This window comes from Sarcophilus harrisii, chromosome 5, assembly GCF_902635505.1.
Source record: "Sarcophilus harrisii chromosome 5, mSarHar1.11, whole genome shotgun sequence".
Classification (NCBI taxonomy): Eukaryota; Metazoa; Chordata; class Mammalia; order Dasyuromorphia; family Dasyuridae; genus Sarcophilus; species Sarcophilus harrisii.
The window spans coordinates 52,328,184-52,342,307 of record NC_045430.1 but is presented as its reverse complement, the minus strand read 5'-3'; the positions used below and the strand labels follow the sequence as shown (position 1 = coordinate 52,342,307).

At 34.1% G+C, this 14,124-nt stretch overlaps 1 protein-coding gene across 14 annotated transcripts in view; it reads left to right on the top strand.

Moving 5' to 3' along the window:
- The window catches only part of NAV3 (neuron navigator 3), a 1,064,916-nt gene that overhangs the window by 582,670 nt on the left and 468,122 nt on the right, over positions 1 to 14,124 (top strand). The gene's annotated exons all lie outside the window — the stretch shown is intronic.

The following is a 14,124-nucleotide window of genomic DNA, read 5'->3' as shown; positions in this document are numbered from 1 at the left end:
TATTTTAATGAAATGAATTTTTCGATAAAGTTGTGAATGCAATTCTATTAACTTGCATCTTTAGGAATAGCTGCCTGAGTGATCTATTCAAAGAACTTACTGGGTTTCCTACAAAATCAGGAAATGAGCAGAATGATCTGTTTCTGATTGTTGCTGCAGATAAAATAGCAAAATTTTTCTCATCTTTTAGTTCTCCTGTAGGAATAGGTTTTTATCTCAGATAATTCACAAAAAGAAAGGACATGACTTCTATCTAAGAACTGTTTTAATACTCTAAGTGAATCCTGGTTTAATTATAAGTCCAATATTGATCCTAAATAGAAGATGAGAAATATATAGCCCTTTCTCCTCCTTGCAGAAGTGGGGGACTACAGGTATAGAACATGGCATATACTGTCAGATTTGGTTAATTAGTTGGTTAGTTTTGTTGAAGTGTTTTCCCTCCATCTTTTTTTTTTATGGAGAAGTTCTCTAGGTGAGGATTAAGGGTAAGTTAGAATAGCACTGTAGTTATTTCAACACAAAAGAGTTTTTAAAAGTAATTTCCCTCCATCTTTTTTTTTTATGGAGAAGTTCTCTAGGTGAGGATTAAGGGTAAGTTAGAATAGCACTGTAGTTATTTCAACACAAAAGAGTTTTTAAAAGTAATTTTAGATACTTTTAACTTGGATAGATGGATTACTGGGAGTAAAAACAAAGTTAAACATTCTTTGTTTTGATTTTATAGATATATCCGGGAGATTTTATCTAATTTTCACCCTTTTTTTGGAATACTTGTACCTCTCTTGATCACTTATCTGACTTCTAGTCATTTAGTAGATTATAGCTTGCACACAGTAGTACTTCATTCTGGTTAGTTTGTACTGATTTCTGTTTTGTGCTAGTTTGCCTTAAATACATTACACCAATCACTGTTATGTCAAAGGCAAGTATTGTATAGATTACATGGTCTCATTTCCCATATCTCTTGATAGATGAAATTTTTAGATTTGTATAACCTCCCTCATAATATATTCTGACAATGCGAGAACATAAAAGGGGTTGCATGGTGGTGCAATGATTAGGGGGCCTGGTCAGGAGTCAACAAGAATATTCATTCTGAGTTCAAGTCTGACATTTATTAGCTGTCTGACTTGGATAAGTCACTTAACACTATTTGCCTTAATTTCCTCATCCGTAAAAATTAGCTGGAAAGGGAAATGGCAGAACATTCTATCATCTTTGCAAGAAAACTTCAATTCTGTCACTGAAATTGAAAGAAGTGATCAATAATAACAATAATGATTTTACTTACTATAACTGGAAATGAGTATAGTTTTGATGTCCCTGTTATTGTTTTTTTTTTTTTTTCAGACAGGCTCTGACCATCACAATCCTTTTTTGCCTGTGATGGCTACTGGACATTCCCTTTCCTTGGGTTATCCATAGATTCTCATTAAGCTTCATGAGTTGAGAATATGCCTCTTTTATTCTACCCCATTCTGCCCTCTATGGGAAGAACTTCAAACCTGTTAACAAGCTCTATACAGTCAGTGGATCATCTATAAGTGTTGTGGTCCACATTCTGCTTTTTCTCAGACTTTTAGATCTCATTTTGACTTGCCCCCTACCCTTCTTTTTCTTATTCTCCTTGTTTTATCACATTTGCATTATTTCCAATTTTTAAAACAGGAATTCTTTACTTAGGATCTATGAATGACAGAGATAGATAGATAGATAGAAGATAGATAGATAGATGGATATGTGCTTTTTGCTCTTGCTAACTCATTTTCTGTCATGTCTGTCTCATTGTGACCCTGCTTGGGTTTTTCTTGACAAACATATTCAAACGATTTACAATTTCCTTCTCCAGTTCGTTTTATAGAAGAGAACACTGAGGTAAAAAGAGCTATGTAACTTGCCCAAGATTGGGCATTATAGTTAGTAAGATTTTGAGGCTCAGGTATTTTTTATGCCAGGGCTGACCCTCATTCCACTGTGTCACCTAACTGTTCCTTACACATACATATATACATACATAACTGTACCACCATATAAATGATTTACTTTTTAATATTTTGCATTATTCCTATGCATTAAAAAAGTATATCATTTTTGGAAGGGATACATATACAGGTTTTTTAATTATACCTTTTTATTTACAAGATATATGCATGGGTAATTTTTCAGCATTGAAAATTGCAAAATTTTTTGTTCCAATTTTTTCCCCTCCTTCTCCCCACCCCCTTCCCAAGATGGCAGGTAGACTAATACATGTTTAAAATGCTAAAGTATATGTTAAATACAATATATGTATACATATCCATACAGTTATTTTACTGCACAAGAAGAATCAGACTTTAAAATAATGTACAATTAACCTTTGAAGGAAATCAAAAATGCAGGAGGATAAAAATAGAGGGATTAGGAAAGTTACGTAGTGGTTCACACTCATTACCCAGAGTTCTTTCACTGGGTGGAGCTGGTTCTATTCATTACTGCACAATTGGTACTGATTTGGTTCATCTCATTGTCGAAGACAGCCACATCCATCAGAATTGATCATCATATAGGCCACATCCATCAGAACTGATCATCATATAGTATTGTTGTTGAATAAGATTCCTTCCTACTCATTTCATTCATCATCAGTTAATGTAAGTCTCTCCAGGCCTTTCTGAAATCATCTTGCTGGTGATTTCTTTCTTTCTTTTTTTTTTAAATTATACCTTTTTATTTACCAGATATATGCATGGGTAATTTTTCAGCATTGACAATTTCAAAACCAATTTTCCCCTTCTTCCCCCCACCCCTTCCCCCAGATGGCAGGTTGCCCAATACATGTTAAATATAAGTAAAATACAATATATGTATTCATGTCCATACAGTTATTTTGCTGTACAAAAAGAATCAGACTTTGAAATAGTGTACAAGTAGCCTGTGAAGGAAATCAAAAATGCAGGCAGACAAAAAAAGAGGGATTGGGAATACTATGTAATGGTTTATAGTCACTCTCGAGTTCCTTTGTGGTAGCTTTAATTCATTACTGCTCTATTGGAATTGATTTGGTTCATCCATTGTGGAAGAGGCCACATCCATGAATTGATCATCATATAGTATTGTTGGTATATAATGATCTCTTTGGTCCGTATTTCCTGCACAGTTCAAATTCTCTCCAGGCCTTTCTTAACTCATCCCTGGTCATTTCACAGAACAATAAACCTAATATTCATTTATTAAATTTATTCACCATTCTCCAATTGATGGGATCCACCAGTTTCCAATTTCCCACCAAAGGGGCTGCCAAAAATTCGACATAAGGTTCCCAACCCTTTCCCTTCTTTAAAATCTCTTTGGGATATAAACCCAGTGGTAACACTGCTGGATCAAAGGAATTTTTTATTTTATTTTATATAAAATAAAATTTTATTTATAATCTCATTCTTTATGCCTAGGTCACAAACCCAATTTGACCTTATCTTGGTGTACAGTGTTAAGTGTGGGTCAATGCCTAGTTTCTGCCATATTAATTTCCAATTTTCCTAGCAATTTTTGTCAAACAGTGAATTCTTATCCCCGGAGGCCTTTTGGGATTGTCAAACACTAGATTATTAAAGTTATTGACTGTTTTGTCCCTTTTGAACCTAATCTACCCACTGATCAACTGTATATTTTTTAGCCTACAAATAAGTTTGGCTAACGTTTATAAATATAATTTTATATATGGTACAGCTAGGTCACCTTCATTTGATTTTTTTTTAAACCTTGAAATTCTTGACCTTTTGTTTTTCCAAGAACTTTTTTTTATTTTTCAGTCAGTAAAATAGTTTTTGGGAGTCTGATTGGATAGTGCTTAAATAAATAAATTAGTTTAGGTAGTATTTATCTTTATTATATTTCTCACCCTATCCAAGAGCATTTAATTTTTCCAATTTTGATCTACTTTATTTTATGGAATGTTTTGAGTTTTGCCATATAGTTTTGATTTTACTTCAGATAGACTCCCAAAGATTTTATACTATCAGTAGTTACTTTAAATGGAATTTCTTTTAACTTTTAATTGTTGGGTTTTGTTGAATAAGAATGTTTGTGCTTATTAGGTTTATTTTGTATCCTGCAACCTAAAGTTTGGGATTATTTCTAAAAGGTTTAGTAGAATTTGGGGTTTCTAAATTAATCATATCATCAGCAAAGAATGATAATTTGCTTTCCTCATTACCTACTCTAATTCCTTAAATCTCTTTCTCAAATCTTATTGCCGAAGCTAGCATCTCTAATACAATATTGAATAGTAATGGAGATACTGGGCAACCTTGTTTCACTCTTAATCTTATTGGGAATGGTTCCAGTTTATCCCCATTACATATGATGCTTACTGATGGTTTTAAATAGATGCTAATGATTATTTTAAGGAAAAGTCCATTTATTCTAAACTTTCAAGTGTTTTTAATAGGAATGGATGTTGAATTTTATCAAATGCTACTTGATCATGGTGTATTATCCTGGGGATGGTTTTCTGTAGTCTTTTTGCTAATATGTTATTTAAGATTTTAGCATTAATATTCATTAGGGAGATTGGTGTATAATTTTCTTTCTCTGTTTTCAACCTACCTGGTTTAGGTATCAGTACCATGTCTGTGTCATAAAAGGAATTTGATAGGACTCCTTCATTCCCTATTTTTTCAATAGTTTATATAGCATTGGGGTTTATTGTTTTTTAAATGTTTGATTGAATTCACTTGTAAATCCATCTTGTCTTGGGGATTTTTTTCTTAGGGAGTTGATTAATAGCTTATTCTGTTTCTTTTTCTGAAATGGGACTATTAAAGCAATTTACTTCCTCCTCTGTTAATCTAGGAAGCCTATATTTTTGGAGGTTAGTCATCCATTTCACTTAGGTTATCAAATTTATTGGCATAAAATTGGGTAAAGTAACTCATTATTTCTTTAATTTCCTCTTCATTGGTGGAAATTTCTCCCTTTTCATTTTTAAGACTACTAATTTGATTTTCCTCTTTCCTTTTTTCTAATCAGATTTACCAAAGGTTTATCAATTTTATTGTTTTCTTCATAAAACCAACTCTTACTTTTACTCATTAATTCAATACTTTTTTACTTTCAATATCATTAATTTCTCCTTTTAATTTTAGAATTTCAAATTTAGTATTTGATTGGGGGTTTTTAATTTGGTCTCTTTCTAGCTTTTTAAGTTGCAAGCCCAATTCATTGATCTTCTCTTTCTCTATTTTATTCAAGTAAGCCTCTAAAGATATAAAATTCCCCCTTATTACCGCTTTGCCTACATCCCACAAATTTTATGATGTCTCATTTTTGTCATTATCTTGAGTGAAATTATTAATTGTGTCTATAATTTGTTGTTTCACCCAATCATTTTTTAAGATGAGATTATTTAATTTACAATTACTTTTTGGTCTGTTTACCCCTAGCTTTTTGTTGAATGTAATTTTTATTATATCGTGATCTGAAAAGAAAGCATTTACTATTTCTGCCTTCCTGCATTTAATTTTGAGGTCTTTATGTCCTAATAACATCATAAGTTTTTGTATAAGTTCCATAAACTGCTGAGAAGATAGTATACTCCTTTATATCACCATTCAGTTTTCTCCAAACATCTATCATACCTAATTTTTCTAATATTCTATTTACCTCCTTTATTTCTTATTTGTTTAGTGGTTTGATTTATCTAATTCTGAGAGTGCAAGGTTGAGATCTCCCACTATTATAGTTTTGCTGTCTATTTCTTCTTGCAACTCTCTTAACTTCTCTTTTAGGAAGTTAGATGCTATAACTCTTGGTACATATATGTTTAGTATTGATATTGCTTCATTGTCTATGCTACCCTTTAGCAAGATATAGTTTCCTTCCTTATCTCTTTTAATTAGATCAATTTTTGCTTTTACTTGATCTGATATAAGGATGGCTGCCCCTGCTTTTTTTACTTCACCTGAAGCATAATAGTTCTGCTGCAGCCTTTTACCATTACTCTGCATGTATCTCCCTGCTTTAAATGTGTTTCCTGTAAACAACATATTATAGAGTTCTGACTTTTGATCCAGTCTGCTATCCGCCTCCACATCCCAATCACATTTATGGTTAAAATTACTAATTCTGTATTTCTTGCCATCTTATTATCCCTGAATTATGGTTTTCTTTTTCTTCTCTCCCCCCCTTTTCCCAGTGTTAAACTTATGGCCACCCCTTGCCTCACGCAGCTCTCTCCCTCTTTAGGATCCCTCCCTCCCTCCTTTGAATCCCTTCCCCTTTTTTGTACCCTTCACTTATTACTCTTTTCCTTTTCCCTTTTCCTCTCCCACTTTTTAATGTGGTGAGAGAAGTTTCTCTGTAAAGTAAATATGTCAACTATTTTCTCTTTGAGTCAACTCTGATGAGAATAAGATTCACATAATGTTCTTCCCCCTCTCTAAATTCCCTCAGATATGATATGTCTCCTTTGTCTCTTTGTGGAATGTAGTTCCCTCTTTTTATCTCCCCTTTTCCCTTTTTCTGACACTATCCCCTTTCCATTTCTACTTCTCTTTTTTGTTATATCAGTAAAATCAAATTATACATGTATTCTTTTTGTTTTAGCTTTTTATTTACAACTTATATGCATGCATAATTTTACAGCATTGACAATTGCTAAACCTTTTGTTCCAATTTTTTCCCTCCTTCCCCCCACCCCTTCTCCCAGATGGGAGGTTGATCAATACATGTTAAATATGTTAAAGTATAAATTAAATACAATATAAGTATACATATACATGTATTCTTTATGTATATCCAGAAGAGAAATACAGTTCTCAGGAGTTCTTTTTACAATTTTCTGCTTCTCTTGAGTCCTATGGCTGGAAATCAAATTTTTTGTTTAGATCTGGTTTTTTCCGAAGGAACAAATGGAATTCATCTATTTCATTAAATGTCCATCTTCTGCTGTGGAAGAAAATGCTCAGCTTAGCTGGGTAGTTTATTCTTGGCTGCATTCCAAGTTCTTTTGCCTTTCAGAATATCAAATTCCAGGCCCTTTGATCCTTTAATGTGTAAGCAGCTAGATCCTGAGTGATCCTTATTCTGGCACCTCAGTATTTGAATTGTTTTTTTCTGGCTGCTTGTAATATTTTTTCCTTAGTTTGATAGTTCTGAAATTTTGCCACAATATTCCTTGGAGTTTTTATTTTAGGGTCTTTTTCAGAAGGTGTTCGATGAATTCTTTCAATGCCTATTTTACCTTCTGATTTACCTTCTGATTCTATTACATCTGGGCAGTTCTCTTTGATGATTTCCTGTAATAGTATCTAGGCCCTTTTTTCATCATAATTTTCGGGAAGTCCAATGATCCTCAGATTATCTTTCCTGGATCTATTCTCCTGATCTGTTGTTTTTCCAAGTAGATATTTAACATTTTTTCTAGTTTTTTTTATTTTTCTTGAATGATTCTTGATGTCTCAATGAATCAATCATTCATTTCTATTTGTTCAATTCTGATTTTTAATGAGTTATTTTCTTCATTAGCTTTTTTACTTCTTTTTGTAAATGTTCAATTGAGTTTTTAAATGAGTTGTTTTGCTCTATGGAATTTTTTTTTCCATTTCATTATTTTTTTATTTACTGACTTATTTTCTTTTTCCAATATACAAAAAATACTTTCTTGGGAATTCTTTAGCTTTTCCATTTCACAAATTCTGCTTTCCTGGGAGTTATGTATCTTTTCCAATTCACAAATTATGTTTCCCTGCACTTCCTGGGAGTTCTTTACCTTTTCTAATTCACATTTCAGGAAGTTGTTGCTCTCTTGCATAGCTTCTCTTTCCTTTCACCATTTTTCTTGTAGTTCTTTTTTAAGGTTTTTTATAGTTTATTCTAGGAGATCCTTTTGTATTGGGGACCAGCTTACATCCCCCTTTGGGGTATTGTCTGGAGACTGCTATTAGTCTCCTTTGGGGTTGAGAACCTGCTCTCTTTCTGTATAGAAGCTATCAATTATCCTTTTGAGTTTTTTACTCATTTTTAAAAGCCTTTAGGGTCTGCCTTCAGGGCAAGGAGTTTACCAGCTTCCTCTGCAGAGCAAGGATAGGTATATGGACAGTAGTTGTCCTGTCAGTGGGTGGCAAAGAGCGGCTGAGCTGCAGGAGTGCTCTGGGAAACGCTCCACCCCTGAAGTGACTAGGCCTGGGTATCACAGACGAGCTGTGGAAGTGCCCTGTGAGGAGTCCAGCTGTGAGGATTAGCAATTGCCTTGGGGCTAGAGGCTGAGCAGCAAAAGTATCACTGACCCCTGCAAAAGTCCACTTTAAGTATTAGCAGTTGCCCTACACCTCATGGCACCGCAAGTGTCTCTGCCTGGGGAGCATAGTCAAGTTGGGGAAATACCATTGCTCCAGGCTGAGCCCCCCACTGTGCAGATTAGAGGCTGCTCCAGGCTATGCCCCCTGCCAGGCAGATTTATGACTGCCCCCCAAAAGCCCCTAGCTCAGAATGCTATTGCAGAGCTGTGCTATTGTCTATGCTGAGTCACCTCCAGTCCTGGGTAGGCACAGCCAGATCCTGTTAGGCTCTGGCATCCTTCAGAGTACCCATGACCTTAGGCTCTAATTTCTCTGCTGGTCCACTACTCCACAACCAAAGCAAAGCAGTCAGGCTCTGGCAGAGAGCTCTCTGTAAACCTTTCAACCATGGAGGATGCCCCACTCCCAGTTCTATCCCTGCCTGCGCTGGTCTGTTCCCGCCCCTCAGGACAAACCTTTTCTGGTGATCTTCTAGATTATCTTTGGCTGGTAAGTTGTTGTATTTCCAATCTCCATGAATTTTATCAGTCAAGTGTTATTTTTGAGGCTGATTTTAAAAATTGGTAATGAGGGTATGAGAGGAGCTTAGAAAGTTGAGTGTGCCTTCTATGCCATCTTGGCTCTGCCCACTCAACCCCTCTCCTCGCCCCGGTCATTTCTTACAGAACAAGAATCTTCCATAACAACCATATACCACAATTTATTCAGCCATTCTCCAATTGATGGGCATCCACTCAGTTTCCACATTTTGGCCACTACAAAGAGGGCTGCCACAAACATTTTTGCACATTCTTCCTTCTTTAAGATCTCTTTGGGATATAAGCTCAGTAGTAACACTGCTGGATCAAAGGGTATGCACAGTTTGATAACTTTTTGAGAATAGTTCCAAATAATTTTCCAGAATGTTTGGATGTATTCACAATTCCACCAACAATATATCTCTGTCCCAGTTTTCCCACATCCCCTCCAGCATTCTGCATTATCTTTCCCTGTCTTTCTAGCCAATCTGATAGGTGTTTAGTGGTATCTCAGAGTTGTCTTATTTTGCATTTCTCTGACTAATAATGACTTGGAGCATCTTTTCATATGGCTAGGAATAGTTTCAATTTCTTCATCTGAGAATTGTCTGTTCATATCCTTTGACCATTTATCAATTGGAGAATGGCTTGATTTCTTACAAATTAGAGTCAATTCTCTATAGATTTTGGAAATGAGGCCTTTATCAGAACTTTTGACTGTAAAAATGTTTTCCTGGTTTATTGCTTCCCTTCTAATCTCGTCTGCATTAGTTTTATTTGTACAAAAGCTTTTCAATTTGATATAATCAAAATTTTCTATTTTGTGATCAATAATGATCTCTAGTTCTTCTTTGGTCATAAAGTCCTTCCCCTTCCACAGGTCTTTCTATATTCTTCTAATTTATTTATAATCTCATTCTTTATGCCTAGATCCTGAACCCATTTTGAGCTTATCTTGGTGTACAGTGTTGGTGTATGATATTAAGTGTGGGCCAATGCCTACAAGTATTTCCAATTTTCCCAGCAGTTTTCATCAAGCAGTGAATTCTTATCCCAAAAGCTGGGGTCGTTGGGTTTGTCAAACACTAGATTACTATTTTATCCTTTGAACCTAACCTATTCCACTGATCAGCTAGTCTATTTCTTAGCCAATACCAAATGGTTTTGGTAACCACTACTTTATAATATAATTTTAGATTTGGTACAGCTAGGCCACCTTCATTTGATTTTTTTCATTAGTTCCCTTGAATGTCTTGAGCTTTTATTCTTCTAGATAAATTTTGTTGTTATTTTTTCTAGGTCATTAAAATCATTTTTTGGGAGTCTGATTGGTATAGCACTAAATAAGTAGATTAGTTTAGGTAGTATTGTTGTCTTTATTATAATTGCTTGTCCTATCCAAGAGCACTTAATACATATACAGACTTGCCAAGCTGGGGGACAATGTCAAAAAAAATTTTTTTTAAGGATATTCCATTCCTCTTAGTAATCTGGAGAAAAGGAAGACATTCTTTAAGCCTTTAGTTAGGAAACTATTGAGCACTAACTAGCCCCAAAGGTTCCATTCAAATCCTATTACACTTTTCTCCCACACTTTATGATTTAGCCAAAATGGCCTCCTTGGTGATTGTTTTAGATGAATGAATGAGGATGCCATTTTCCATCATTAAGCTTTTTGAACACTGTGTGTCATGTTCATTCCACTTTATATTTATCTTCTTTTTTTTTCCTTAATTAGATTTAACTATCACCTTCTCTTTGTTGTTTTGAGTTGCTCCCAATTTTTCATATATTTATTTAGTAAATATCTACATGTTGTTTCCTTTCAATGAAATATAAGATCCTTGAACTGTATATCCCACTGAATGGCACAGTACTAGACAAATAAAAGCCATTTAAAATGTTTATTTCATTTATTCATTGTGTATATGTTATCATTTCTTGACATAAAAATGTTTTTATATGCTACTTGAATAATTTACCACACTTCATACATGTTAAGTTTAATGAGCTTTTTATGTTTAGATATCATTTTAATAATAAAACAATGCAATTACCCCCTTAAAGATTCTGTGATCCTTACCTCATCTAAAATTTTATGATGCTACAACTCTACTCATTTAAAAATATGGAATTTATGTAAAAAGTATTCATATTCTTGGATTTTGTTAGCCTTAAGTCTTTTTTTTTCCACTTTAACCTGTGGTTAGATAGCTTGGGACATTGAGGGTAAGAAAAGAATAGATATCCACATTCCCAACAAACTGAAAATCAAAAATGATTTGTTTGCTCAAAATATGAGGGGGATTGCCTGGCACCATTATCCTTACTTTCCATCTACCCACAATGACATTTCTAGATTAACTAGAAAGAATAGAAAATACACATTTTCTTGGAGTGACTAAGGCTAACATCCCTCTGGATTCACTCAGAATTCCAATTTGCTGATGTCACTCTGTCCCTAGATTTGACCACTTTGAGTACTATTTTCACTAAAATCTTGGTTAGAAAGCATATTAATCAAACATATGATATTGTTACAAGATTTTGTGGCAAGCAATGTTGTCCTTAATGGAATGTTTCCATCATGTCAGTGAAACAATTGTTTCTAAAATTAAGTTATTTAGGTAGTTTGTGAACTTTTATTGTGAAATAAGCTTTTGACAGCTTTACTTTTGTAGAGAAAAATGGAAGTGATAGGGAACATCATTATTATCAAGATATTTATATTGAAGTGATTGTGTTCTATGCTTAGTCTAAAGAGAGATGGAACATGAGACTGGTCTTCGAGGAACAGTCTAATTAAGGATTGAGATATATACCTTTGGGTGAAGTAAAGGGACATGTTCATAGGATCATAGATTTAGAGTTTAAAGGGTTCTTACAAACTATTAAATCCAATCCCCTAATTTTACAAATAAGTATACTGAGGCTCAGAGAGATTGTGACTTGCCTAGAGTCCAACAGTAAATGTTCAAAGTAGGATTTAAATCTTGATCTTCCTGAGGAGCAGTCCAGTGTCCCTTTCGCTATGTCCATATTGACTCTCTCTTTTGATCACTACCTTTGGGCCAATCTTGTCCATAATTTTCCACAAAATATATATTAGGGGCAAGTAGATAAACTAATAGAGCATTGGCTCTGAAATCAGGAAGTTATTAATTCAAATCTGGCCTTAGCCACTTAACACTTCCTAAATGTATGACCTTGTACAAGTCAGTTAATCTCAACTGCCTTGCAAAAAAATAAAATATCTATCAAAAATCTACTTTTTTATTTAATTTTATGCTTTCTTCTCATTTTTAATACCTTTTACAAGCCATGATTCATAATTCTTATAGGTTATGCTTCTGGAGAACACAGGTTGCATGGTGTGTAGATTGAAAGACAAAGTCAAGAAGACACATCTTCCCAAATTCAAATATGTTTTTAGATTCTTATTATCTGTGTGACCCTAGGCAAGTAACTTTAGCAAATTGACGTTAGTTTACTCTTTTGTAAAAATGAATTGGAGAAGGAAATGACAAACTACTCTGTATCTCTGCCAAGAAAATCATAAATAGGGTCAGAAATTGTTGGGCATGACTGAAAAATGTCTAGATAATAAAAGTCACACAAATACAAATACAAATAAAGTTGTTGTTTTTTTTTTTTACCAGATTAGAAAGGATTTATGTAGATGCCCAGCATCAAACTACATGTCTGCTTTCCAAGAACACTTTAAGTGTATGTAAAGGATTACTATCAGCATTTTTGCTAAAACACACTGTGAAACGGGACAAAATACAACATGACCATCTTAGTTACATTTATATCTCTCAAGAACTTAGTACATTGTAAAATAGATATTTGATTTTTTAAATCTTAGAAGTTGCTGTAACCCTCCTCCAAATATAATATCACACATCACCTGTCACGGTAGTGACAATGTGGATAATAAATGTTAAATGAATTCATGGGAAAGCATACAGTAGACAATGAAGAACAGGTACAATGTACATAAGTGGAATTAATTTTGATTTATTTAGAACTTAGAGAAAGCAGACCTTTTGAAGGTGTATAATTAAATAATTTCATTGATGTTGAAGGTTTGTTTTGTGGAACAGTGGGAAGTTAAATTTGGATGAGATTTTAAGGGGTTTTGATGGTAGAAAAAAATATTTGGTTTATTTTGGTGTTAGGAGGATGGCATTGCTGAAGTAGGAAGATAACTGGATTTATAGTAAAAGGATTAGAGTTCAAATCACAACTGTAACAGAAATTCCTGTGTGATTTTGTGCAGTTCACTTAATCTCTGTTTTGTTACTAGCAAAATATGTGGGGATCCTAAAATCAGAGGCAGAAGAAACTTTAAGGCTGTCAGATTCCTTCTACGAGAAGGAGGAGGTCAGAAGGGTTGTGATTTGTATGTCAGTTTAACACAAATAAACAATTTATGAAGCTTCTAAAATGTGACAGGGCAGGAGCTAAGTACTGATAATACAAAAAACAGTTCCCAGTTTCAAAGAGCTCACAGTCAATTAGACATGTAGGAAGTTAGTAGTAAGTCACCCCTCCTGTCGAAAACTACAGTACTTTTTAAAACTTTGATCTGACAGTCTTGAATTAAATACATTTGAGGGAGGAGAAAACATATAGCCAGATAAGGCAATTTAAAATACTGTCAAAGCAAATGGAATCCTTTTTTGAAAAAAATGTTAATTATATTTTGGGCAAATATCAAATAAACAAATCTTTAAGTATGACTTCAAAAGCTTGTTTACCTTTGCACATATTCTCTGTTTCTGTATCTTCCTCCTTTACTTCATAGCTTTTGTCTCTCTTTTTGTCTCTGTTTCTCAGGATCTCTGTCTCTCTCTGTCTCCATCTTTTTCTGCCTGCTTCTCTGTCCTTTTCTGCCTCTCTTTGCCTCTGTCTCTGTCTCTGCCTCTCTTCTTTCCATCTCCTTCTCTAATTTCATGTCATTTAAAATCCATTTTTGTTAATTTTATAGTACTTGTGTGTGTTTATTCTTTCCTCTCAAAGAGGACCAAGGATATCAGGAGGGCACTGTCTTGATCTGCAATTTGGTATAAGTGTGGTACAACTATACACATTTTCACAAGGCTGCACAAGTAGTATCACAGGTAGGATTCAAAGGAATCCATGAGCAGTGTTTTTTCCACTGTGTTTCATTTCCTAAGCATCAGTCAATTATGAGTTCAAGTCTTGCTACTGACACAGAGATGGGAAGGAAGTTAATTTTTCATTTCCCAGGTAAAAACAAAGATGATGATGAAGATAACATTTGTATAACACTTTCAGATTTGGAAATATATCATTAC